The following is a 17,116-nucleotide window of genomic DNA, read 5'->3' on the forward strand; positions in this document are numbered from 1 at the left end:
GTGGAACAGTATTGGGGATGGTCTTTATCTGACATAAGCAATCAATGTAACCTGGTTCTTTGTACCCTCAATGAATCCCCAACAATAAAAAAAAAGAAAGAAATACAGATGGGGTGTAATGTACATTCTAATGATATAAACACCTGAACGTTGAATATTGGCATCCCTGATGTGAGCCTGCAGGCTCTGCTCCCACCCACTCAGCTGCTTTCCCGGCCCTCCCTGTTCACTGCACTCACAAATCCCTATTTATTTCTCACACAGCAATCAGGCTATTTATTTTATTGCCAGATCTTTTACCAGTCTATCACCTGTTTGGGGGATTATCAAGATCTTTTTCTAAATCCAGGCAATTTCTTCCCTAAGAAGAATTCTTTTATCTGTTAATGAGATTTTTTGTTTCTCCACTACAGAATATTAGTCAAGTACTCTGAAAAAATATAAAAAGGAGCCAGTTGTGTTGAGAAGACTGATGTGAGGAGGCAACATTTAGGTGGGTTTTAAAAGATCAGCAAGTTTCTTCAGGCTCATGCCAAAAATGAGACACAGGTGTTCTTTTTAAAATTTTATTTTACAAAGGGTGTTCAGAGTGGAGGAGATCTCAGAAGAAAGGGCAGAGTCATGTCAGAAGAGAAGGCAGGGATCAGGAGTCTTAAGTGATATTCCAGGTATCTGCCAAGCGACCTTCCAGGTCAGATGGAAAAGGTGCCTGCGGTGAGAGACTTGGAAGGAGAGCACGGAAATTAGGCATTATTATGGATCCCAAAAGTTTTTGCTCTTCATGACATGAATGATCTTTGTTTCAAGAAACCATCTCTAGGAACGTGTACCAATAACACATATTAAGAACTCAGTATGTGATAAGCAAGCTGCTAAGAATCGGGGATACAAAATAAGTAAATATTCAAAATGCTGGCATGCTGGGAAGAAGATAGGGCCCACCTTCTAGCCAGGGTACCGAGACAGGCACAGCCACCGACCGTATGCACAGGCACAACGACCATATGCACAGGCACGTCAAGATGTTGATCTCTTCGGTCTTTGAGACAACTAGGAGAAAACTGGGGTGGGGAGAATATTTTCTTAATAAGCTTTATTTCTCACTTTCCAGGAAGGGAATCTCAAGCATTTTCCACTTTTCTCAGGTCTCCAGACCCACTATCCTCTCTCACCCTCAGCAGATGACCTCAGTTCCTAATTCAAAGATACGAAAGAATCCAGCAGGTTTACACTCCAGTCTACTTACCGCCATCTGAATTGAAACCCACGTGTGTCCGCGTCTACCCTTCACTTCTCTTGTGTTGAATGAAGGATGAGGCATCCCTCCTCCTTTACCTGCAGCCCACTTCTTCTCTCCACCAGTGCACTGTCCTAAGTATCCCCACACTTCTGTATCTTGCCTTTTCCTTGCTAATCAGATCTCTGCCTTCTGGTTGTCTTCTTGCCAATTTGGCTACATCTTTCCATTTCTTCTTCAGTCTCCTAATCCCTGGACTATTTCTTAAATACTGAGCTCCTCACCTTTCCAAACAAGAGTGCCTTTTCTCCTTATTCCCTATGCTCCTCTTTCATCAGCTTTTCAGTACTCACGTCTTCAGCTGTCACCTAGGACTCTCCACTTTATGTCACTGGTACAATTCTCTCTCTAGAGCTCTACTCACATTTGAGCACACGCCTCCACTTGGACATTCTACTTCCATGTAACTCAATGTGTCCAAAACAGAACTAAAGGCTTTTGCCTGGGCCCCTACCTCTCTTCCTATCTTTATAACGGTGCGATCATTCGGGCTGGTACACACACTACCTGAGTGTCTTTTTCACTCCTCTTTGCCCTCAATTCTCATATTCAATCAGTCACTAAACACGAAATTTTATGGACTTTACCTTCCAGTGTGTCCTGCACACCTGTCTGCGTCTCATCATTTCACTGCCTGTTCCCCAGTTCACGCCAAAATTACATGGGTTGCTGCAATAGTCTTCCATCATCCATCCTTATTCCTTTTAATATATTCTCTACATAGTAGTCCTGTATATAACTCTTACTATGGATCTTATTTGATATACTCTCTCTGAATAACTTTTTTTCAGTGACATCTTTCTGTGGCCTTCATACCCGTGCTTCCCCAAAGCACCCTATCCTCCTCTGTCATAGCACCTATCACCCAGCTTTATAACCACTTTATTCAACACTAAATTGATGTCCAAATGGAAATTAATCACCTTTCCCATTACATTAGAACTCTAATGCAGTGCAGATGATCAATAAGTATTTATGGAATGGATAGTTCAATTAAAAAATCCTATATAGCTCTACTTTCTTAAAACAGGTGTCCTCAAACTACAGCCTGCAGGCCACATGCAGCCTGCCTAGAACATTTATCCAGCCCACCGGGTGTTTTTGCTGCTGCTGCCTGTCCTGCTTAGCAGCTGACCCATCCCCGGGCCTGCAGTCTGGCCCTCCAATGGTCTGAGGCACAGTGAACTGGCCGCCTGTTTAAAAAGTTTGAGGACCCCTGCTCTAAAACAATTCTCTCACCCTAAGGAAATCTAGAACAGGTCTAATCCCCCAAAGAAGTTTAAACTCTTTCATTTTAAAACATCTTCCCCATTGGTATCTCAACTCAAAGTATTTTCTATAAAAAGATACAGTTAATCTCCCAGGTATCACTGTTCAAATCAAGGCAAGATCTAAATTCCGTCTTCATTTCATTTGTGCCTCTGTCATCCCTCAGAAGTTTGTCCCCTCTCTCTCTCTTCTTTCTTTTTTTTTCCTGCTTCTGGTTTTTGTATTTTTTAATTTTTACTTTCATAAAAATTAAATTTATGCACAGCTTACGGCGTCAAATAGTTTTACAAAACTTATGATGGAAAACAGCAATTCTCCAGCCTCCCAACCTTTTTGCCACTCTCCAGAGCAGCCAGGTGCCGATGTTGAGCTTTCTAAGGAATCCCCTTGACCTGCTACTTCTGACATTTTGTTTTTGACCCACACCTCTTGACTCCTCGCTTTGGAAGAGGGGAATTAACTCTTTCACACATGCACACCTCACATGGCACACACGTACACGTCCTCTCCACTCCGCCCCGTTCAGAGTTTACAGAGACTCTCCCCACTGCTGACTCAGCCAGTAGGTCCAGAGAACTTTGGCTTCCCTGTATGTTTTTGCTTCCTTGGAGTTAATAATCCTCTTTCTCTAAAAATGTTTTGGTTGTCTCTATACCCACCATTAATTCAACCCCAAACTTTTCACCAGTTGTCTAAAGCCCCTCTCTATATACCTTGCTGTATGAATTTTATCTACTTGAAGAAACTGATTATGGATTTTTCCTACCTGCTTTGTTCTAGATGAATTGCAGTCTGTTCTCAGTACAGAACTTTGGTCCTAGAATCCCTTCTTCTATCACCAGGGTGATTCCCAGTTTGGACACAGACACAGAGAGGGGAAAGGTCACGTGAGCATGGAGATGGTCATCTGCAAGCCAACAGGGGGGGCCTCACAAGGAACAGCCCTACTGAGATGACCTCAGACTTCTAGTGTCCAGATCTATGAGAAATAAGTTTCTGTCTCTTCGGCCACCCACTGTGTGGTACTTTGTTAAGGCAGCTCTGGCAAACTAATACCGTCAGCTTTCTAGGAGATTTTCTCAATTTTATCTTCAGTCTTAAGAAAACCTTACATTTTTCTCATACTTGCTATCTCATTTTTTATCTTAAGTGTCTTTGGTTTTTGTGTTCTCTGAATGTTGCATTTGTAATAGCATCTTGCTCCTGCTTCAAGGATACAATATCTTTTTCTACCTCACCCAGGATGTTAATGGTGGTGCTTCTCTCTGGGTTTTGGCAGGTCTGCACAGCTCTGCTCCCCCCGGTTCTCTGCTGTGTGTATGGGTGTTTGTTTAGCTCTTTACCTTTCATGGGAAAGGTTTTCCTCGGGCATCTCACTGCTCACATTTAAGAGCAAGGCTATAAGAAACCTGATGTGAAGGTCTGAGCACAGGTGGGGATTGTTGGCTGTGGTCTCCTGCCCTTTGATGTTTCACCGCAGGCTTGAAAACTAGAAACCCGTGGGCTGTGTCTGAAACAAATGTGTCTGTTTCATTTTGTTTTTTTAATTAGAGTTGCACATCTTTACCTGGGTATGTTCCCTTTAACTACCCTTGAACCCCACCAATCCTTTCTGATTTAAGCTACTTTTAAGTTTGAAATTTCTACCTCACATTTCTTTCTGCCAGTCAAAATCTTCCTTGTCCTTTTACACACGCTCGGCTGTTTCTTCCTCTCTGGCCCCATGTGTGATGGTCTCAGGCAGCATCAGCTCAGCTTCCTCTATGTCCCACTGAGTCTCATATCTCCAGTAGAGCCCAGGGCACAGCCCCCATTTCCATGGTAGATATTTGATATGCATGTGGGATGCACAGGGCACAGCCCCTGTGCACAGCCCCTTTTCCGTGGTAGATATTTGATGTGCATGTGGGATCTCCATGAGACTGCACGCCCGCCTCCCGTGGAGACAGGGCTCAGATGCAGGCATGTTATTATCTCACATAGGAACTTTGGTGACTGCTCAAGAAAAGGTTTCTTGGAAATGTTTGTGCTCAATGGGGCAAGGGTTGAGGGAAAGAAGAGAGGACAGGGGAGCTCATTTGATCTTCCTGGAACTCAAATACTTGAGTGATCTATTATTAAAATCATACACTGTAATTTTCCCCTCAAAGTAAGTAAGATGCTATTGCCAGATCACAATGTGGCTTTAATATACTTTCAGATGATTACACAGAACATAATCTGTTTCACATGATGGAGTATTTCTCAAGCCGGCACAACAGAAAGAAGAAAAAACAAAAACCACAATGTATCTCAATGAAAGTGAAAATACGTCTGCATTTAAAGAGGTACTTTATCCTCATTTGTAATCATCTGCTCCTCCAGATCTCAAATAAAGCATAAATCTTGGCACATCTGCCCAGGTGCCATCAACAATAAATCATAATTTCTGGTATATATTTTGAAGGCAGTTTATAGGTATCTGAGTCCTTCGTGTTTCTGTAGCTGTTGCTTTACCATAGCCTTGGTTGTCAAGTATCTTTGATGTCCCCAAGAAGAACGGCTTTGTGCCAGGCATGACATCCACTTTCAAGTAAAGATCCAGGAACATAGGCTGCGTTCTTGCCCCTGTGGTCCCACATCCACAACTGCACTGCTCTTTTGCCGTTTTAGTCAGCTACTCATGCTGGTCCAATTAAACAAGATGAGCTAACTCTGTGTTCCTTTTAATCTTTCCCTCCTGGGATGGTTTGTACATTGTGGGCTTTTAGGTATTGACAGAGCCCTGGGAGTTCCCAAATATACATTCATTCATGTGAACAGTAAACAAAGCATGTTTGGATTCCCACAAATTTATGACTCTGGAAAGACCTTGAAGAACCAGATGGATTTTAAGAATTGTGTCTCCAAGTTCTACTCTTAACTGGATATGCGAGTTAAAAGTAGTGCAGACGGCCTGGGCTCCCATCTAGGCCCTGTTGCATATCAGCTGAGTGGCCTTAGGCATTATTTCACTTCTGTAAACCCCAGTCCCCATCTGTGAAATGGGCAAAACAACTGCATCTACTGCAGAAGACTTTTGAAAAGATAAAGCAAGGTGATGCGCCTGGCAGACACTCTGTAAATAGGAATCACTGTACTTTTTTATTAACAAAAGCAACAAACTGAAACCCGGTCTCATAGAAATTAAACGAAAGAACAATTGTCCATAGCTGTAGAAACTGGTTAGACCTCTAGATCTGCCAAGCACAAAGCTGAAATAAACCGGTCGATTAAACAGAAATAGTCAGAATTTTAAGCATAAATAAATTTTAATGTAACATTCAAGAACAAGAATTATAAAGTAATCAGAAGCACATGAATCCCCACTTTTTATTATTATGATAAACAACTTCAGACGTAACATCATAAATTGCCAGGTCAAAACGTGCTTTTCAAGAGGCTTTTCTTTAATTAGGAACCAGGATTTGGGGGCCCCTGTGCAGACGCGAGCCTGTGCACACTGAAGAAGCCCTAACCAAACATGGCAAAGGCCGCAGGGACCCAAACGGAATGAAACAATGAACCTTTGCCCACGAGAAAATTAGCTTAACTATTTTTCCTTTCCTTTCTGGGCCAAAAAACCAAAAGCAATATTTTTGAGATGGGAGTACCTTATGAAATGTTCCTTGCTTTCCCGTATTCATTTTGGGAGGCCAAAGTCAGTGCTAGGTGGGCATGTACAGTACACGGTCATTGTTAGTGTTGTTTCCCCTAAATATTCAGATAAATTGGTTGATTTCAAATTAATCTAAATTAGTCTTTCCCACAGAACACTGTTGCCAGAATGTTAATAAATATGCCCGGAGGAAGTGTAACAGCACAAGGAAATTGAAAACAGAGGTGTTCATTACACATCCTTATCCGCCGGTCCAATGCACATGAGCACATACAAAAAGTCGAAGATGCCCGGGAGTGAAGAGATCTATTTTGTTTTCCTTACTCCAGGTTTTCCCCAAAGGTATTTGGATCTGGAATCTGTTTTTTCCAACATGCCTTTCAGCTTCTTACAGCGCACAGTTGGCAGAATTCCAATCTGGGGATACAGCATTTACGTTTGGGCAGGGCCCATCCTGCAATTCATTAAAAAGCTATCAGCCTGGCAATTGTCAAAATTCTACACATTCACAATAATAATCCTAACAGGTGCCACTTACTGACCACTCAGTAAATACCAGGAGTGCTTCTTCCTTGCTTCTCACCTTCCTGTCCTTGATGACCTCAGTCCTCTTGGTCTCTTGCTCCACGGCTGACACCTCCCCTGGGGAGAGGGCTTTTATTGGCTGGCAGCCTTTGGCCAGTGTTTCTCAATGAGGCGGATGTAATGTCTCCAAAACGGAAGCAACGAAAGACACTAAGCCCCTTCTCTTTCCTTTTCATCTGGACCAGGGACAGTTAGTAACCTGGGTTAAGTCTCTGTCCCTCCAAAGCAAAATTTCCTTCAGGTAAGATGTTCCAAGGCTGGGAATGGAAATAAGGCAGTTAGCAAGCCCCTTTTGTTGGCCGAATAAAATTGTGCCTTGCAACCTGACCCTTATCGATAACTGATATTTTAGCTCTCCATGGAATGATTCTATTATATTTCGACTAGCTTGGAACTTTGGCAGGGAAAATAGGTGTTATTTGGGGTGCCCCTCAAAAACTCAACAGCAGGTATCGTTAATTCTGGGTGATGTTTTACCTGCGTCATTTCATTAGATCTTCACAAAAAATTTAAAGGTAGACGCTGATATATCCCCATTTTAAAAATGAAAAAAATTGAAAAGAAGAAAGGTTACGTAACTTACCAGAGGTAGTGACTGTGTTGTCATTAATGAACGCAAATTAATTCTACTATTACTGTAACCAGTGCATCTCACCAGACGGTGCTTGTGTTTGCACGTCTCTGCTATTTACCTCCCAATTCCTCATCTGTTGCATTAGTTAATCTCTATATTAAGACCAACCTCCCTTATATGGAGTGATGAACGTAAAAACATAACCTTGGCCCATGACTAAGCTATTCTGATAAGGTTTACATCAGAAATTGCAAGAGAACTAGCCCATACAGATGTTTTCTTCAGCTCCCTAAGTGTTAAGAATTTGCATTAGGTATTAAAATTAGATATAAATGCCTGGCTTCTCTTGAACAATGTGAAGATCTGAGAAGCAATCAGCTGAAGCTGGGGAGAAGTCATCCACTCAGAGGAGTCACATTCCCCACAGTCACCTTGGGCCCCGCTGGGTCACTTTATTAAAGTACTTTACCTCCGTGTGCTGCTCTAAACATTTAAATTTACAACCCTAGTGTCATCTAGGTAACCACCCACCCCACCCCCGGCACATTCACCCCTGTGGAACATCACTGCCATTGCAAGAATCTGGAATGCAAGATGTCAACATTTAGGAACAGGACATGTCTTGATGTGACACACGGGGCTGGGAGTGGCCACTCTTCAGAAGTGACATCATTCAGTGAGGGTGCCCACTTCAGTCCCTCCAACAAAAATGTTCAAGTCTCACACTGGAGATGTCAGGGAGTGAGGAGAGCAGCCAGACTGACAGGCCTGTGTCCAGCATGGGCTCAGCTCAGTCTCTCTGCTTGACTACAGGACATCTGTGTAAATATTCTTGAATTAGGGGCTTTCTTGGGGCTAAGAACATAATATCATTGCACCTGAGCCTTGTATAGTCCCAGCCCCAGCAGTGACCTCTCTTCCTAGATCAGTGCTTTTTAGGTAGCAGTTGATCAGAAAAAGTTTGTTAAGCAAATAAATAAATAGGTAGACTATGTCAATTCTAGGGGCAGAGGACTGTCCTTCCTTTAAGAAAGGTACATCAGATTTTTGGGGGGGGTGGTAATTTTTTGGTTTTCTTTATAGAAAATAACATTTTTATTTTATAAATTGAGAGTTTAAGTGAAACTTAATCTTCAGTGGAATATTTATTTTCTTATAAAACACTTCTAATTTTAAAAAAAAACCTTAAAAAAACCACTTGGGGAGACATCATCAGATGTCAGCCGGTCCAAGGCATACAGCATCTCAGAGATTCACTCACAAATTTACCCGCCCAACACAAATGACCAAAACAATCAGAAACAGCTCAAAATGTGAAACTCCTGTAGAAACTGTTACTCCAGACGGTAACAGTGTGTAAAGTTCTCTGCTTCATGACAGTACCTTATTAATCATTTCCAAAGTTCCTGGTACTTTTTATGCTTCTATCAGTTTACATATTGTTCCTTAACTTGAAACGTCTTCCTGTACTATTCTGGCTTTTTTCTGGATTAATATAAGGGTACATACAATTAGGTCACACTGTTTGCATTTGCTAGGAACAGTCTGGGTAGTATTAGAGTCCTTCACTCGGAGATGTGCCACATACCCCTGCGTCATGCCCATTAGGTGGGGGCTTATTGAGCCCCTTCCCCATCGCCCTTCTTGGCTTTAATTTGAAAGTGTACCAAATACCCTACTGAGGTCTCTTAGGCTGTGTTCCTCCTTCTCAAGGCCCCTTCCCATCAAGGTTAGGTATTTCTCTTGGTATTCTTATAAAAATGAGACAGCAAGTGAAGTCAATATTTGGAGGGCAGCCTCAAATCTTTCAGGAAACCTTTCATACTCTGAAATCAGGTTTTATGGACCTGAACTTAAAAGCAAAAACAAAAAAAACTGAGTGCAGAATTTCGATAACCCACAACTTATACTTAAGCATGAACCACAGAATCACAGAACATCGGTTGGAGCTGGAAAGAACTTCAGCATAAAATCACCAAACACGACCATGTCAGGGACATCGTGACATTGAAATGCCACTTGGGCTGCATTATTATAAATATCAATTTGCTGAATGGCTGTACAAAGTTAAATTTAGCATTTCTTTTTTAATCTGGTCATTGAAAAGTTAGCATTGGACTTGAATAAGGGAAACACTTAAATTACTTTTTAATATAACCTAAACCTTTTGGAGAGAAGGCATGCTCTGTGAGTGATAGCCAAATACCACTCTTTTTTTTTTTTTTGTAGAGACAGAGTTTTACTTTGTCGCCCATGGTAGAGTGCTGTGGCGTCACACAGCTCACAGCAACCTCCAACTCCTGGGCTTAGGTGATTCCCTTGCCTCAGCCTTCCCAGTAGCTGGGACTACAGATGCCCGCCACAATGCCAGGCTATTTTTTTGTTACAACTTAGCTAGAGCCGAGTTTGAACCCACTACCCTCGGTATATGGGGCCAGCATCCTGCTCACTGAGCCACAGGCACCACCTGCCAAATATCACCTTTTTAAAATTGTACTTCCTGATTGAGTATTCACTTCCATTTTACAAGGATTGGCTTAAATTATTTAAAAGATCATATGCAAATCTGTAATAATCACATAATCAGAAATGCCCCTTGCTCCAAGCTGCCAAAGTTGCTAAAATAATTTAAGTAACTAAAACTAGACAGATTTATCATCTGGGGATTTCTTAAAGGATGTGCCACTGAGGCTATTAAAATATCCAATGAATAGGTTTTCTCTGTCATTAAAGTACTTACTAATAGTCATTTTAATGTTGAAAATATTGTAATAATAATTAATTTGAACATGAGGTTTGAGTGGTGTTGTTTTAAAACACACTACACTTTAGCAGCTGCAGAAAACAGCTGGGCAGTTCCTAAATGTGAAGGCCCAGGAAATTCAAAGAACTCTTACTCCATTTCCCTTGAATACGGTGGAAATCATCCTCAAATCCACATCCAGCTGGGATCTAATTAGCCCATGCAGGAGCCACACTAAGCACTGACACTTGAGAAGGACCTGGGCAAAGTGTTTCTGTCCCCAGGGCGCTCACCATTCACAGTCAGGGTGGACTGCAGCTAAGTCCCTTTCCAAGGCTCCTCTCCATTCCTGCTTCTCCCACCTAAACTTACAAAGCCAACACTCACTGCCCCAACCCTGCTCAGCTTGCATTTAGGTTTGGCCATGTGACACAGCTCAGACGAATGAAGCAACAGAAAGTGTGGTGGAGGATTTGGGCAAAATTATTGTTTTTTTTTTTTTTTCCTTTTTTTCTTATAATAACAATGCATCCTCCTAGAACATGCATACTTAAGTCTGGGACTTTGGGAGGAATTTTCTGATGCTTTTGAATCTCAAAAACAATGCCAAAGGCCACTTCTTTTTGATTATGGCACCATGAAAAGATTTTTCTTTTTGTCACTTGCTACAGAAATACACAGTTGAGAACTAGTAACACCTTTTCTTTGTGGTTTTTAGCCTATTTGAAATAACATTTCACTAGATAGATTTCTCTCTCTCTCTCTCAAGGAAAAACAGTCTTTAAACACTGCTCACTAATGCACCTCGGCTGGGAAAATGTGTCTGAAGTTCTCTGCACAATCTTCCCAGGGACCTCTCCTCTTGCATGTGGTGGGGGATGGTCTATAGATCATCACTGTCACTTCCATCTGCCCAAAATGTTCTTTTGATTTATGGCACTGTCCTCTGACACCTGCTCATTCTTGCTTTTTCACAGAGCCTTTATAATTTTTTTTATGGCATAAATAGGAAATAGTCACTGAGTTCACAGAAAGTAATACAGTAAGAAGTCTTTTATCCCATTATGTTCAAGTGTTATAAACTATTGTCAGATACTCTTTCCAATAAAAATCTCAGCCACATGGTCAGGGCAAAATAAACACAAAGAGTTTCAGGCCGACTCATCCCTGAATCTAACTTGTTCCCCATGCTCAATCCTTACGCTGGTTTCTTATTTATCACAGAGACTTTTGATCCAAATGCAAGGCAGTATAAATGTGTACTCTTTTCTTCTCTTTCCTACACAAAAGTTAGCCTAAACAAACTGCTTTGGCTCTTGCTTTTTTTGTGCAATCATATATCTTGGAGTCTTTCTCTATCTAAGCATGGTGTCCATATGTCCATAGTGGAGGAATATTCCATTGTTTGAATGAATGTGAGCTACTTATTTAGCCAACCCTTCTTTGTTGGACAGTTGGACCACTCCCAACAAACAATGCTATATTATATAACCTCATAGGCACATCGTCTCACACAGGGGAAGGAATACATAGGATAAATACCCAGAAGTGGCCTTGTGAAGTCAGAGGGTAAATGCAGTTTCAATTCTGATCATTAGTGTCAAATTGTTCTGTACAGGAGTTACCCTAATTTATATTCCCACTAACAACATATGGATGTGCCTGGAGGGAAATTTTTAGATTTTACCAATTTACTAGGTGAAAGTGGCATCTTAATATAGTTTTCACCTGAATTTGTTTTATTACTTTATTAGAGGATTAAACATCTTTTTCATCAGTTATAGGAACCATTTATATTTATCTTTTCTGTATCTGTTTCTGTCTTTCATCAACTTTTTAAAAATTATATATATTTTTTAATTTAAAGGACTCTAGACATATTAGGTGTATTACTTCTCATTTGTAATATTAACTAAAGATCTTTTTCCCCATTTAGTCTTTTCTGTTTGTTTGTTTGTTTGTTTTGGGGTTTTTTTTTTGAAGATCAATTAATAAAAATATGGAATGCTTCACAAATTTGCATGTCATCCTTGGACAAGGGCCATGCTAATCTTCTCTGTATCATTCCAATTTTAGTATATGTGCTGCCAAAGCAAGCACTAATCTTTGTTTTTCCAGATTTTTCTGGTATGGCCTTTTTGTCACACAGATATTTTTAATTTTTACTTAATCTTTTTCTGAAATTTGAGTTATGTAAGCACCTTTCCTATTCAAATCTTATAACTTATTTATGTGTTCTTTCAGTAATTGTGTGGTTTCAATGCTTTACATTGAAATAGCTGATCCATTTAGAGTTTATACCAGTGGGCAGTCTGAGAGAGACAACTTATTTTTTTCCAGTTAGTTACCCAATTGTACCATGACCTATTAATGAGAAATGAATGTTTTTAGAGTCTTTAAATATGATCTTGAAATGGCTGGCTAAATGTAGTAGAATTTATTATTTTCTTAGTTGAATTTTATAATAATTCCCCACCAGTTTGTACACAATCCATTTACAGATGACAATAAAAAATAAGATTTTGCTCTTGAGATTCTGTCTTTGAATAAATAGTAAATAGATTGGAATAAGTGGAGAAAATCAGGTAAAGAAAATGGTAGATTATGTGGGAGAAATATCATTCTGGCTTTCTCTTATCTTCTTTTTACAGATTTAAGGCAAGTGATCAGCAAAGATTATACACAGGACTCAAAGGAAAATAACCTTTTCCCTTACAAGTGATTGAACAACCTAAAATAGAATTTGATACAATTCTGGCTCAATGACATTTCTAAACCCCACCCCTAATCTAATGAATCAAAATATCTAGAGCTGGGAGCAGGAAGTCTATTTTTATAGCGAGTTCCCAGATGATTTTAATATAGGCGGCCCTCAACAGTCAGTGAACTCATATCCGGGAACCTCTGACTTCTCGCCTGAAAAGCGAAGGGGCAGAAGCCAGGTTTAGAATCACAGAGCGAGAAGGAATGCAGAGGCACGATGGGGCCAACCCCCGATCTTCTCTCTAATTAAAGGATACAGATGTGCCCTGCCTCTCCCAGAGTCTCAGTAATCCACAAATGTCATCAGAAGCTCAAGTTCAAAGTCATCACCCCAACAATCAAGATTCCTGTCTTTCCACAACTGATTCACCTCTGACTGTAGTGTGAGTCATTTTCATTTTGTCAAATCCTACCCCAAGAAAAGAGAAAGGGATAAATAGTCCTTGAGTGTCAAAAAGTGTTCCAGGCATGTTACATACCTTCATCTTTTAACTTGGTCTTTCTGTATACTTCATACAATGAATATTATCTCACATTGAACTCTCACTTTGAAGCTTAGAGAAGTGCTACAACTGATCCAAGGATGCTCGGTGCTAGAACTAGTATTCAGGATCCATTTTGTCATATCTTTCTCTAGAGAAGAAAATGATTGGACAGAATCTCTCTCTCTATGACCCTTCAGACAAAACCTGGATTATTTGAAGACAAAGTAATGAAGCAACATTTAGTCTTTACACTTTCAATTTGCATTTAAGTAAGCATTATTGTGGACATACCCCACCTGCCCTCTGTCTGTCTCTTCACCTGCTTTGCCTTCCTCCAAGGCAGTCCTGACCGCAGATGCTCTACCCACCTGCCTCTGCTATATGCTCCAAGCTTCACTAAGGCAGGGTCTTGACTTTTCTTGTCCTCCACTATATCCCAGTGCTTGGAACACTGGCTGTGTTTGATCATTATTTGCTAAATCACTCACTGAATTAGGGTATTCTTCATTCTTACTGGTTTATTTCCTTTACAAGTCTTAGTTTGGTTTTCAGATCCTGGACAAAGAGCCAGGATTTGGGGTAAGTAGCTGTACTGGTACAACTCACTCACTGTTAATATAGTACACACCTGTCTCCTTGCTCCACTCCACTTGGGGGAAGACAAAGGTCTGCAGAAAGCAGAACCGTGAAACGCATTATCTCACCATCTAAGCCTTCTCTTCTCTGTACTAACTGGCGTCTCCCTCGTCTAATTTCCCTTTTCTGTATTATTCTTCCCTTCTACCACTGCACACAGTCTAAAACACCATCATTTACTAAACACTCCTTTGCATCAGAGAGTGTAATTTGTGCTTTGTAAGCTATCACAGTAGATCGTCCCCCAAACTCAGCGAGGTGGCATTACTGCTGTTTTTTCCACAGAGGGTTACTGAGGCGTGGAGAGATTGTCATTTGTCCACGGAAAAGCTGAGAGTCAATCCTGGATTTATACTCACTTAACACCCAAGCTTTCCCCATCACATCTTCAGTGTGTAAGAGGAATCTAATTGCCTATAATGTCTCTATGGGCATTTATGCAAGACCTGTTGCTAAATGATCTGCGTCATGATACAAAGGTAGAGGAAACTAGATTTCTTTGCTATCCTAAATTAAATGAAATATGGTTCACGCGATAACTCACTAAGGTCTGTGGCAAACATACTTTTGGTCATTTTGTGGGATATATGAGTTAGGAAATATCTACCGTTCCATGAAACTCAGACTCAAAGTGGCTTAAAGGAATAAGGGTTCTTCTAACAGGTGAGACTGGGGTTCCAAATAAAGCAGTTCTACAAAGTCATCTAATTCCAGGATCCTTCCAACTTTCTGTTCGGACATTTTTAGAGCACGACTTTCATCCACAAAATTGTTTCATGGTCCCAGATGACTCCTGAAGTTTCTCTTATGACATCTGGATTCCAGACAGGTAAGAAAGAGAAAGAAAGAAGTGACATGTCCTGTTAAAGAATTTTCCCAAAGATCCAACCTATCCAGTTCCTCCATACTCCATGTCAAGTGTGGCCGTGGAGACCTTCCCATCATTCCCAGTAACTGGCATTTGGCACCTAGTCTTTTAACAACCACGCGGCGTTCTCCACTTAGAGGTCCTGATCCTTCCAGGATGATGCACTGAGGGAAAGCAAATCACCAGGACAAAGCAAGATGACGGTCTTAGTCACCACGCCACCCACCACCAATCCCTTATTTCCGATTTTAGGGAGTCTACTTGTTTCAGTTACATTAATAGCATAACAAATCACCTCAAATTTAACAATTTAAAATACAACCACTTATTTACTCAGGATTTTTCAATTTGGGCAGAACTAGGTGGGAGGCTCATCTTCATTCTTCATGGTGTTGAGTGGGGACATTCGTGTGACTGCTTTCAGCTGGGAGAGCTTCTGGAGCAAGAAATCCCCCGACAGCCTCTCTCCCCAGGACCTGTCTCCATGTGGCCGCTTACCATCTGACAGTGCTGCCCAATCTTCTTCCGGGGTGGCCAGTGTTCCAAGAAGGAGTAAAGAAAAGCTGCAGGCCTCTTATGATCTGGGACTGAACAGGCAGCACTTCTCCCACACTCTATTGGTTAAAATAAGCCAGAAGGCCATGCAGATTCAAGGGGAGAAGAAAGATCTCCACCTCTAGAAACACTCTGTGGTCACTATAGTTCACCCTTCCTTTGAGGTTGGGCCACGCTCCCCTTCTTTAAACACCATCTTCCATATTCCACGTTCTCTCAGGAAAAGCCCATGATAATTTCCTGATGGGAAAACTTGCAAAATAAAGGTTTCCAGGCCAGAAAGTTAAAAGAGCTTCTAATACAATCCACCTGCCTCCCTCTAGGCAAGGGTGCCTGCAATTCTAGACATAGGCCTCTTGTGAAGGAGAAATAGTCCTTTTATTTTCTTTCAGAAATGGGCAAAAAGTCAAGAAGTCCATTATTTTGAATAACTTCCCCAGTTACGGTCACATTCTTTCTTTTAAATATACTATAATTAGCTTCTGATTCTCTGTTGTAATTTGATAGCATGTAGACATAGGCAAACAAAACCTAATGGTGTTGTGTGAAGTCTTATTTTGACGGTTTCAACCTCAGTGATATTCAAAATAGTCTATGACACACCTTAAAATAGCAGAAAAATAAATGAGGTGCCTCTCACTTCCTTCCCCTTCTTACTGTTTGAGAAAAATATACGAACAGTCATTAGTGCAGAAATTCAGCACAAAGTAGCTCAAGTAGAAAGGAAATGTACTGGCTTGGAAGTACTGGAATGTACTGGAAACTCAGAGATAGATTTGATTTTAAGTGTAGCTGGCTAGAGGTATTCAAATATTGACATCACAGCCCTTTGCCTCCATGTTATGGGCTACAGTTCCCAGTCAGTTGGTTTCATTCCCTCCTGCTTGAGACAGAAGACCTTCCTCTCTATAACTGAAAAGATAGTTCCCAGGAGCCCCAGGCTCATTTTCTTCAAGCTTAGCCACTCCCAGCAAATATAAGTTCTCCTCCCATCCTAATAGCAATCCCAGGAAAATCTTTGATTTTCCTACATTGGCCACATATGGATGAACTACTTTCCCAGAAAGGTGGTCTAGTGGACCAAATAGTGACCCCACCAAAGATGTCCACGTTCTAATCTCTGTAACTTGTGAATTTGTTAGTTTACATGGCAAAATTGACTTCATAGATGCGATTAAGGACTTTGAAATGGGGAAATTATCCTGTGTTATTTGAATGGACCCAATATAATCAGGAGTCGTTATAAGAGGGCTGGAGAAGTTGGAGAAGAGAAGGCGACGTGATGATGAAAGCAGAGATAATGAATGTGACTTTGAAGACAGAAGAAGGAGCCCTAAGCTGGAGACTGCAGAGAGCTTATCGAAGCTACAGAGGCCAAGGAAACAGATCCCCATAGTGTCCAGAAGGGCAACCCTGCTAATACCTGGAGTGTAGTCCAGTGAAGCTGGTTTTACACTCTGGCCTGTAGAACTGTAAAAGAATAAGTTTTTGTTTTCTTAAGCCACCACATTTGTGGGGATTTGTTATAGCAGGATAGAAACTTATCAAGAGGGTTTCTTGACTTGGCTCAGTTTATTTTACCTTTAAGCTTTGATCTATATAGTCAAGGAAGCAGGTAGGAGTTTGCCAGGGATGGTGGGAGGGGAGCACATGGGATGGTATAGCCAAGACCACATAAATTTAGGCCACATAAAATTCCTCCAA

General features: G+C 41.0%; 1 long non-coding RNA gene and 1 other non-coding gene across 2 annotated transcripts; both read right to left on the minus strand.

The window, feature by feature from the left end:
* Positions 1-4,446: 4,446 nt before the first annotated feature.
* On the minus strand, positions 4,447-17,076 carry LOC111726708. Its single transcript, XR_002774418.1, has 3 exons — positions 13,348-17,076; positions 6,787-7,045; positions 4,447-6,657 (listed from the first exon to the last, which is right to left on the minus strand). It is a non-coding gene; the product is annotated as an uncharacterized LOC111726708 (long non-coding RNA).
* LOC111726717 lies at positions 12,099-12,205 on the minus strand. Its single transcript, XR_002774427.1, has one exon. It is a non-coding gene; the product is annotated as a U6 spliceosomal RNA (small nuclear RNA).
* Positions 17,077-17,116: the final 40 nt, after the last annotated feature.

Source organism: Otolemur garnettii, unplaced genomic scaffold, assembly GCF_000181295.1.
Source record: "Otolemur garnettii isolate 467f Iridium unplaced genomic scaffold, OtoGar3 scaffold00076, whole genome shotgun sequence".
NCBI classification, from domain to species: Eukaryota; Metazoa; Chordata; class Mammalia; order Primates; family Galagidae; genus Otolemur; species Otolemur garnettii.